Genomic DNA, 11,032 nt, shown 5'->3' with positions numbered 1-11,032 from the left:
AATATCTGTTGATTTTGCTTGAAATCTTTTGAGCCGATAACTTCTTATACTCTCTGCTTGTATACAAGGAGATGAGGAAGGGGGAGGAGAGGTCTGTGTTCTTTATAATCCATTTAAAATTAAGTCGGCTCTGTAACCTCACTGTCGTCACATTCTTTTCTTTATGTGACTGTCTTACATACCTTGTACTAATACCAAAAAACCCAAAAGAAGTTTTCTGAATAAAAAAATGAAGTTGACAGAGCTGACACCACTTCCCTACTCCTCACCCCCCCCCCCCACACTTTCTTCAGGCTAACAGACTGGCTGGGGACTGCGCTCAGTGTTGCCAACCCCCCGAAGTGAAATTTACTGGCAGGACGCCAAAATTTACAAATAGCACCAATTTTTTACTGGCAAAAAACATCACATTTACTGACAGAGCTGCATTTTTTACTGACACTGCAAAAAAGTACCTAAAATGCCTGTTTTCAGTGCTAAACAGTGCAAATATCAATATTTAAACGATAAACATGTTGCTAGTGCTATTCGCAATATGTTTACGTTAAACAAAAGTCAACAACCATATTTCTCTATTTACATGGAACAGGAGGGGGTCAGAGGCTGCATGGACATGGTACAGGGGGTCAGAAGCTACGCGGACATGGTACGGGGGATCAGAGGCTGTGTGGACATGGTACAGGGGGTCAGAGGCTGTGTGGACATGCTACAGGGAGTCAGAGGCTGTGCATACATGGTACAGGGGGTCAGAGGCTGTGCATACATGGTACAGGGGGTCAGAGGCTGTGTGGACATGGTACAGGGGGTCAGAAGCTACATGGACATGGTACAGGGGGTCAGAAGCTACATGGACATGGTACAGGGGGTCAGAGGCTGTGTGGACATGGTACGGGGGGTCAGAGGCTGTGTGGACATGGTACAGGGGGTCAGAGGCTGTGTGGACAAGGTACAGGAAGTCAGAGGCTGTGCATACATGGTACAGGGGGGCAGAGGCTGTGTGGACATGGTACAGGGAGTCAGAGGCTGTGCATACATGGTACAGGGGGTCAGAGGCTGTGTGGACATGGTACAGGGAGTCAGAGGCTCTGCATACATGGTACAGGGGGTCAGAGGCTACACGGACATGGTACAGGGGGTCAGAGGCTGTGTGGACAAGGTACAGGGGGTTAGAGGCTGTGTGGACATGGTACAGGGGGTTAGAGGCTGCGTGGACATGGTACAGGGGGTCAGAGGCTAGACGGACATGGTACGAGGGGTCATAGGCTGTGTGGACATGGTACGGGGGTCAGAAGCTATGCGGATATGGTACAGGGGGTCAGAAGCTATGCGGATATGGTACAGGGGGTCAGAGGCTGTGTGGACATGTTACGGGGGTCAGAGGCTGCTTGGACATGGCACGGGGGGGTCAGAGGCTGCTTGGACATGGCACAGGGGGGGTCAGAGGCTTCTTGGACATGGCACAGGGGGGGTCAGAGGCTGAGTGTGTAGTGTTCTATTGAATGGCTCAGCTCTGCTCTAGCTGTCCTCCCTCCTCGGCTCAGGCTGATCAGCACAATTCAAATCAGTTTCATTCTGACTGACCTGGAGTGGATGATCAGTCAGGCCAGCGCAGCGGCGCTCTGTTCAGCACTCCCGAGTCCCTCCATTCCAGGCAGAGATAGACCAACCGAGGACCGACCTCCTCGACCATCTCCTCCTCCTCTGCTGTGGTGAGATGAACGAGAACAGAGCGTGGCGCCTGACATTCAAAAATGGCACCAGGCGGCGCCATCACTTCACTGTGCCAGCGCCCGCCCTGCCGAGCATGTACGAGATTTCCCGAGCTTGGACGGCTCCAGAATGCCATCTTGTTTACGGGCACAGTTGCCTGTAACGGACATTTACGGGCGGCCCGAAAATGGGCTGAAATTTATGTGCTGCCTGTAAATTAACGGACGGTTGGCAACACTGACTGCGCTGTCCACTCTTAAAGTGGACAAAGTGTCAAACACTTTAACAGTGGACAGCGCAGTCCCCAGCCAGTCTGTTAGCCTGGAGAATGTGGGGGGGGGGGAGTAGGGAAGAGCCTTGCCATACTAGGCTATGGGGCTGTGGGCTTCTACTGATACCCCAGCATTTCATATTTCTGCTGTACCATGTACTTGTATGGAAAAGTGTCCTGTTCTATTTGGATTGCTTCCTTTGTGTGAAATCCCTGGTGTTCCTGCCAGTCCCCCTCCTATTAGAAACTGACCACACTAGGCAGGAGAGCACACCATGGTCAGTTCTCTAGCTATGCTGGAAACTCAGCCTGCTCTCCTCCAATGATCACATTTGTCCTGACATGCCCCCTCCCTGCACAGCAATTCACTGGAGAGTTCAGGTATTTTATAATGTGTTTGTTTTTTTTTGTTTTTGTTTTTATATCCATACACATGTTTTGCCTTTCATTTCAGTTTTAAACTGAATGGGTTGTTTTACAAGGTGATCACTTACAATCGCTTTAACTCTTGCCTGTAAAGACAGGAAGTTCGGGGAAGCAGCACTGAGAGGGCAGGAGCCAACAGCATTGAAAACTGTAAACTGAAAGTGCTAGGGTAAGAATTTTAACAAATAGTTTACTGGGGAATGTTTATTTTATCTTGCTTAATGTGTTGGGCTTAAATACACAGAAATCTTAGAGTGGTTGTAAAGCCACTTTGTTTTATTCCTACTAGAATCCCATGTTAGATTAAGTTATGTGCCCCAGTGTATGTGCTTTATAAAAAATATGCAGCTTCATACCTTATTGCAGAGCCCACTTGGTGCTCATGTGACCGCCCGCCGATCTGAGAACTACAGTGGGAGGAGCTGAGAATACCTCGCTGACATCAGCGGGGATGAGAGGAGGAGAGCAGCGGGCGGCACTTTGAAATAAGGTATGAAGCTGCAATTTTTTTTATAAAGCACATACACCGAGGCACATGACTTAATCTAACGCAGGATTCTGGGAATAAAACAACGTTATTTTAGCAGTATTTAGTATTATAGTAGCAGGAGGGGAGGGGTGAGGAGCAGATTGGCACTGAGACTAGCTAACATGAAGGGAGAGAGAGGGGGAGAGAGGAGAGCTGCAGATGACGGAAGCACGTAAACTGACCACGGTATCATGGATCAGCAGCCATGATAAACGTAGTCAGTTTACAAAGAGGAGGGCAGCACCAGGCAGGATCAACTGGGTATTTTAGATTATAGAAAGTGACAAATTACACAGCACAAGCACTGTTCTGTTATTCATACTTTAAAGGAACAGGATCAATCTTCTTCCTTTTTTTTTTTTTTTTTTTTTTTTTAAGGGTTACAAGCGCTTTAATACAGTAGTAAATAAGCTAGCCATCAACCATCTAGAACAGTGGTTCTCAACCTGGGGGTCGGGACCCCCTCGGGGGTCAAATGACGATTTGCCAGGGGTCACCGAATCCTGGGCTGTTCCTGAAGCCTGCACTGCTCTCCCAGCCTTTTCGCGGCCGCCCAGCTGGGCTGTTCCTGGAGCCCATAGCTGCCCACTCAGCCTCTTCGCAGCTTCCCTCTCAGTTCACAGCATGGCTGGGGGGGCAGAGACTAGAGGTCAGCTAACTGGTGAGGAATGAAGTGGGTGGGGCTGGAGGAGACCCTATCTCCTGATTTCGGCATCGTTGTCACTGCTGCGAGACCCCACAAAGTCGGAGACACAGTGAAGCCAGAGTCACAGTGAGTAACACTACCTGTGATTATAGTTTCCATTAAAAGTCCCCACTACAGTTCTCAGATCAGCAGATGACTTTGATCAAGAGCACCTAAGTTGGCTGATCAAAACTCCCCCCAGCACTGCCACTCATCCCACCCCCCACCAGCAATGCCACTCATCCCAACTTCCTTCCAGCACTGTCACTCGTTCCATTCCCCCCCACCAAGGAGTAAAAGAGGGAATAAAAATAGAGAATACATGGAAGGGAGAGGAAAAGAGGGGAAGGAACAAAGAAAAAGGGAGAGAATAAGAACAAGGACGGCTAGAGAGGGATGGAGGACAAGAAATTAGCATAGAGAGAGATAAAAGGGAAAGAAAGGAAAACCAAGAGAAAGATATTATGTACCAGAAGGGGTTTTAATACTGTAAGAGTGAAAGGGACTCATGGAGCGCTAAATGTCTGTGGGTTAGGGGCGCAAATTACTTGTCTTGCTGTGGGTGCTGACAACCCACGCTATGAAAATAATTTTACTGTTAGGGGTCCCCACAACTTGGGAAATTTTATCAAGGGGTCACGGCACTAGAAGGGTTGAGAACCACTGATCTAGAACATGGTGTTATTTGCAAACCTATGCAAATTAATTTGGAATTAAATGAGAATCCTCCTTCCATAATTTAATGGTTTCTTAAAACTATACAGATCACATTATCATGAATATTCAGCTTAGATAAAACTGTTCCTGCTGCATATATCCAACCAGTTACAGTATAATTTTAAAAAGTTAAGTTTGTATAGCACAACGGTATGTCAAACTCTCCTTTTCATTGTAATTTCAATGTTTTCTTTGGTCCCATGGGGTTTTCTCCCAACATGGAAATTTTCCGGATTATAAAGCGCAAATATTTTTTCATAAGACGTTGTCAACAACAATTTACCCCTATGAACGCATGTCAACCATCTCCAGTTTAAAGCAGTCAGAACAAGAAGATTGCTGATTGGTTCACAGGTTTCAGCTATAATACATAATAGTAAAAATGGTTATCTAGACTGGTTTACTTAACTATCCTAATATACATTCATTTACAAAAAAAGAATAATAATAACAACAAAGCTTGCATGTAGAATCTTTATTACTTTAGGTTTCATTATCAAATACGGGTTTAACAACTATGTTAGCATTTGTTTTAACACCACAGTACTCATGTAGTGCAAGATAAGTGTGTGTATAAATACAGTGTGTGTGTGTATATAAATACAATGTGTATGCATGTGTAATATATATATATATATATATATGTGTATATGTATTATATTCTAAAGCAAATCATGTTTTAAGAATCTGTTGCAATTATACAGGCTGACAACCCTAAGCCACTGCCATGCAATTAGCATCAGTATTGTTGTCACCTTGCTGTGCTTTAGCATTTGGTCTCCCGTTCAGATAGGTAGCCCAGCTGAAGAGGTTCACACAACAGGCTGACAATTTGGTGCTAATTGCAAGGAAATGGCTTAGCGTTGTATTCCTGCAACTGGAAATAGTGTTGCTGGCAGGATCTTCAGGACAAAAACATTGCAACAGATTCACAAAAAAGTGATTAGCTAAAACTGTTTGGGTATACATACACGTCTTGGTGTAGCAGTTTGCACTAAAGTAGCATGGCAATAATGCAATATGACACAGCAATAGGTGTGTTGCAATGCTTACAATTCAATGTGTGATTCCTGAGCAAAAAAAATGGGCTGTTACATGTATATAAAACACAATATGCAATAATACATTCAGGTAAACATTAGCTTTCAAAGGACACATAAACACACAAAGCAAATGTAATTGGAGAAAAAAATATATAATTTTTTTCCTTTTTATGTAGACACACACACACACACACACATATGCGCACACACGCACAGTTATTTTATGCAGAATGCTAATTTTGATACTGGATAATTGTGTTCGCGTTATGCTAATCTGGAGCAAACCTCACCACGTACACCCCTTCCCTGTAGTTACCCAAAAGTTCTACCATACGATCAAGTCATAGAATATGTCTCTCTAATAGAGTTTTGCTTGTATGTGAGCTCGTCATGTTTTCTTCAAGTAAGTGAAGATACAACATACCCTTCCAATAGACTTGCATATAATATTTACAGTATAGTAAGTTCTTCATGTTAGGGATCTTGAATGTGCTCTGATAAACAATCTTTTCCAGGTTTCATACGGTATGCACCCCCCATGATAGTTGGTTTTGGTGGCTTTAGTCTAAAGGATGGTCAGATGTCAACAGATGCTACAGCTGTTTGTCTTGTTCATTGGAGGTTTACGGTTCTGTTCATTGGGAATCGTCTCCCTTCTCTTCCTTAGCGCTGGACTTAATCGGCAGGGCAGGTTGACCTCTCGTAGTAATTCCCTGAATACTTCAGTCACGTTCAGGTTTTCCTTTGCCGACGTCTCCAGCAAACGACAGTTCCACTCAAGTTCGACCATTCCCATCACGTCATCCCAGAGGACCTTCTGGGCATCACCGTTGTCCTTCTTGTTGCCAATCACCACCATAGGTGGGCTTTTTTCCTCCTTCGCATCCAGGATCTCTTCCCTCAATCTTTGTACAATTTCAAAGGATTCTGGGTTATCTACAGAATATACCAGCGCAAATGCATCTCCGCAACGCATACTCAATTTTCTCATAGCTGGAAATTCATAGCTTCCAGTGGTGTCCAGAATTTCAATAGTCACTTGAGTCCCTTCTGCAGTTTCATATTCTGTGCTGTGTAACTCTTCCACTGTTCTCCTATGCTTTGGATCAAAGGTATCCTGTAAAAATCGATGGATCAGAGCTGTTTTTCCCACACCTGCTGCTCCTAAGAATACCAGCCTGATATGGTTTTTCTCCTTAACAGATAATGACATATTTGCAAAACAGGGTGGTTGGGCTCTCCGGCTAGCAAATAACAGCCTGATGCTTTGTGGCTAAGACCAGAGTGCATTGATTCCCTGTACCTCGGACAATATATTCATATTTTCCTCGATGAGGTAGCTGTGCCTTTATCCAATCAGACGTGGCTGCTTGGAGATGGACTGTAGGGGAGGGGGACCTGACATACTGGTTCACATTCAGTATGTCTGTGTAGATTGTATGTGTGTCTGTTTTTTTTAACCATTTCACTACAAATTCCTTGCTGTAATATTCCTGCAAGATAAATAGTGAATTAATAATATTTAGTGATTGTTAATTTTTGACTAGGTATCTTAAAAAAACATGCAGTCTCTGCTGACCATAGATGGGTTAATTTGTGAATATTTTGGTGATTGAACGTACATAACATTGCAGCATTCTAGCTATAAAAATTTTCCCTGACAACCGATGAAATGGGAGATAACAATAGTGTTTTTTAGACCTTTTTTTTTTTTTTTTCCTTGGAAAATCATTCTCTGCAAAGATTCCGAGAACTTCTAGAAGTATAAACAAATGGTTAGCTCTCGGGGAAGTTTGATGGATCAGAAGAAAACCTAACCAATTGCTGTTAAATTGAACAAAGTCATCTAAAATGATCTCAAAAAGTGTATGCTGTTGTCTGTTCACCCACGGTTATATACAGTAGATTAAAAAAAAAAAAAAAAGAAGTTGATTGAATTTGTTTGAATGTCTAACCACTTGACCTCCGGAAGATTTACCCCCTACATGACCAGACCATTTTTTGCAATACAGCACTGTGTTACTTTAACGGACAATTGCGCAGTCATGTGACGCTGTACCTAAATAAAATGTTGTGTCATTTTTTTCTTACAAATAGAGCTTTCTTTTGATGGTATTTGATCACCACTGCAGTTTTTTTTATTTTGTATTTACAAATTAACAAAAAATTGGCCGACCAATTTTGAAAAAAATAAATAAACAAACAATATTTTTTACTTTCTGCTATAAAACATATCCAATAAAAAATATAATTTCTTCATAAATTTAGGCAAATATGTATTCTGCTACATCTTTTGGGTAAAAAAATTACCAAAAGGCGTATATTGATTGGTTTACGTGAACAATAGCCTACAAACTATGGTATATGTTTATGGAATTTTTTATTTATTTTTTCATACTAATAATGGTGACGATCAGCGACTTATAATGGGGCTGCAATATTGGGCGGACAATAACTGACACTTTTGACACTTTGCTGGAACAAGTGACACTAATACAGTGATCAGTGCTAAAAATATGCACTGTTACTGTAAATGACAGATCATGCTTCAGTGTACCTGGTGGCACGTTCTGGGGAAAGACGTCCACCCAGAATAGGAGAGCTGCAGCCCGGCCGTCATTTAACTATAGGCTGGGTGGGAAGTGGTTACAAACAGGGTTAAAGGGGTACAATCAAACCTAATGCTATGTTTCATTTTTGGGTGGAGGGTGTTGGGCTAAATCATGTAATGGTTGCTTAGAGGGGGGTGGGGGGGTGGGGTCCAGAGTCTAAATTGGGGTTCCGGAGATGGGAGGTTCATAGTTGGAATTAGGAGTTCCTCAGAAGTGGGGTCCAGTGTATAGATCAGGGGATCCTCAGAGGGGAGTTCCAGCATCCAGATCGGAGATCCTCAAAGGGGGGGAATAATGTACTGGCTCCTTAGAGGGGGGACTCATTAACTGGTTCTTTTGGGGGTCCCTTGGCGGAGAAAATCATATACTTATTCTTTAGGGGGGTCCAGATTAGGGGTTCCCCGACCAGAAGATGGAATAATCTACTGGTTCTTTAAAGGGGGGTCCAGATCCGGGGTTTCTCAGAAGGCCCAGCATCGGAGTGTGTGTGTGACACCATATTTTCTGGTGTTTCTGCACCAGGTGACACCAACCCTAGTGACGCCACTGCCCGCGTATAGGAATGGGAGCCGGCTATGTCTAGCAGAGAGGGAAAGAGGGGGCAGCTCACACTGAACACACCCCCACTCCCCACATGATCCCGTTCCAGTCCTCAGAGAACAGTGTGCTGTGCATGTGTTCGGAGCACTGTCACTGTTCCAGAGGGATTATCAGGTGATATGCGGTGGCACGAATCAGGTAGTGAAGTTCCCGGGGTGTAGAGCTGCAAGCACCGGAGTCCAACCCGCACAGCTGACTTCCTTGAGTGATGAGCCCCCTCTACTGGATCCCTTTGTGATCTCCCTTGCACTCTCTCTCTTACCCCCCCACTTCTGAAGAGGTAGAGTTCGAATATGAATAGGTGGAGCCTAAACAGGAAGGGGTGGATGTTAAACAGGATGGGGGGCCTGATTTTAGTCTTGCCTAGGTCAGCACAAAACCAAAATACACCACTGCTAAGGGCTCATGAACACTGGCTTTTTTTTTTTAGCTGCTTTTCTTCCTTATTTCAATGTGAATACAAAACTTTTAAAGAAACCCAGTCACCTGACCATTTATTTAAACAACAAACTTCCTATAAGATTATACAGTATGTGCATTTAACATATTTTATATATAGCAAAGAAAAAATACAAAACCACACTCCATGAAAGTCATCCTATTCGGTTCAATCAATGTAGCCGACTTCCGACACAGTCCCCGCCCTAAGCCACGCTCCTCAGATGCATTTTACTCCGATTGGGCTTATTCATAGAGGAGCGGTGCAATTTCTTTTATGTTTTATGCATGTTATTTACCTGTAAAATCCTTCCCTGGCATGAAATCTGCTGCTGGGAGCCCCCATCATGGATTTGATGTCAGGAGCCCCAGTAGTTTCTGAGCTGTAACTCAAGTGACACCCTTAAGCTGGCCATACACTAATAGAATTTTGGGCAGTTTCTGATAAAACCAGGTGAAATGTGAGCAGTGCATGGCCCTGGTAGCTCCCTACTATCCGTCATCCTTTGCATCCTTCGATCCTAAAATCAAAGGATCTGGGTGGGTATTTCTCAGGCCAAACAGTGACTACAGCCAATCAGCTTGGCAACACTCACTGCATTCTGACAGCCGTCAGAACACAAAAGCCTCAGAGGGAGATTCGTCTATCTATGCTGTTTAGTGTGGATAGAGGGATGTTTAATTTGTGCTATGCGTATGGCCAGCATTAGAGTAGGCCCTCCTAGAGGAAAAGTGAGTTATGAAGGGCAAAAAGGGAGGGGGGCTGTGTTAGGGAATTGACTCTTCCTGAAGGTTGACTTTGCTAACAAGTTTAAAGGCACAGTACAAGTGAATAAAAACCTTTTTATCTATATTTTTTTATGGTAACAAAAACCCTGAAAAGAAGTAATTCAAAATACTTGATTTTCCTGTGCTTTTACTACAATTTTATAAGTAAGTGACAGGCTTTTTGAGCAGCTCGTTTAGGGGCCTGTGTTGATAGCAGTTTGATGTCAGTTTGAGATCATTCAGAATTCATTGACCGATAAATTTGACTTGCACATAACCTCCTTCTGACCTGCTTCAAACACGTTTTATTTTTCCATAGACTTGTATAAGAATGCAAAAAGCACTATAGGCTCCATTCACATCTAGGTGTCTCGAATCGCAGCAAACTTCTTTTGGGGGAAGGCATTCCGCGATTCGTCAGACGACAGTCGCGGCAAAATCGTGCCGTGACCGGGGTGCCATTGGAAGTGACTGGAATCGCAAGCATGTCCCGGATCACCGATTTGCGGTGATCCGGGATCGCAGGCAGTATTGCAGCAATTCCCACCCCGCAATCCAGGATGCCTAGATGTGAATGGAGCCTAATGCCGTGTACACACGAGTCCAACGAAAGTCCAAAGGACTTTTTGACGGAGTTCCGACGGAGTTCCTACGGTGTTCCACTGAAACGGACTTGCCTACACACGATCAATCAAGTCCAACCGTCTAGTACGCGGTGACGTACACCAGGTCTGATGAGACTATAAAACGGAAGTTCAATAGCCAGTGTGCCACCCTTTGGGCCCCTTCTGCTAATTTTGTGTTTACCTCGTGTTAGTAAAAGTTTGGTGAGAGACGATTCGCGCTTTTCAGACTCGTGTTTTTTCAGGTCGTTTAACTGTTGTTCAGTTTGTGCTTGTGAGGTTTGTATCTGCTTTTCAGTGCGTGTAGTTAGTTCGCATTGGTTTATTCAGTGCGTTCTTGTCCGCTTGTTGCTGATTTTCAGCTCGCTTTTTACAGGCCTTGCTGTTCTCCAGTGCATTCTGTTTAAGTTCGTTCTGAACAGCTGACCGTTTTGAAGCTATGTTACGTGTACGTACTCGTCGTAGAGTTCGTGCTTTGCTCGGGCTTGGTGTTGTAGTTAATTCTTCGACCCAAGCCCAGTCCATGAACAGGGTGGGGAGGAGTTCATGGACGAAGAATTGGTTGCTCCAGCATTTTTTGTGTAATCTGCTTGCAATATTATGTGCAAAA

General features: G+C 44.0%; 1 pseudogene; it reads right to left on the bottom strand.

Moving 5' to 3' along the window:
* Positions 1–4,809: 4,809 nt before the first annotated feature.
* Positions 4,810–6,761, bottom strand: LOC141113238 (ras-related protein Rap-1b pseudogene; annotated as a pseudogene).
* Between the last annotated feature and the right edge of the window lie 4,271 nt (positions 6,762–11,032).

The sequence above is a fragment of the Aquarana catesbeiana genome, linkage group LG12 (genome assembly GCF_042186555.1).
Source record: "Aquarana catesbeiana isolate 2022-GZ linkage group LG12, ASM4218655v1, whole genome shotgun sequence".
NCBI classification, from domain to species: domain Eukaryota; kingdom Metazoa; phylum Chordata; class Amphibia; order Anura; family Ranidae; genus Aquarana; species Aquarana catesbeiana.
The sequence above is the reverse complement of the archived record's forward strand: the minus strand, read 5'-3'. Positions and strand labels throughout refer to the sequence as shown.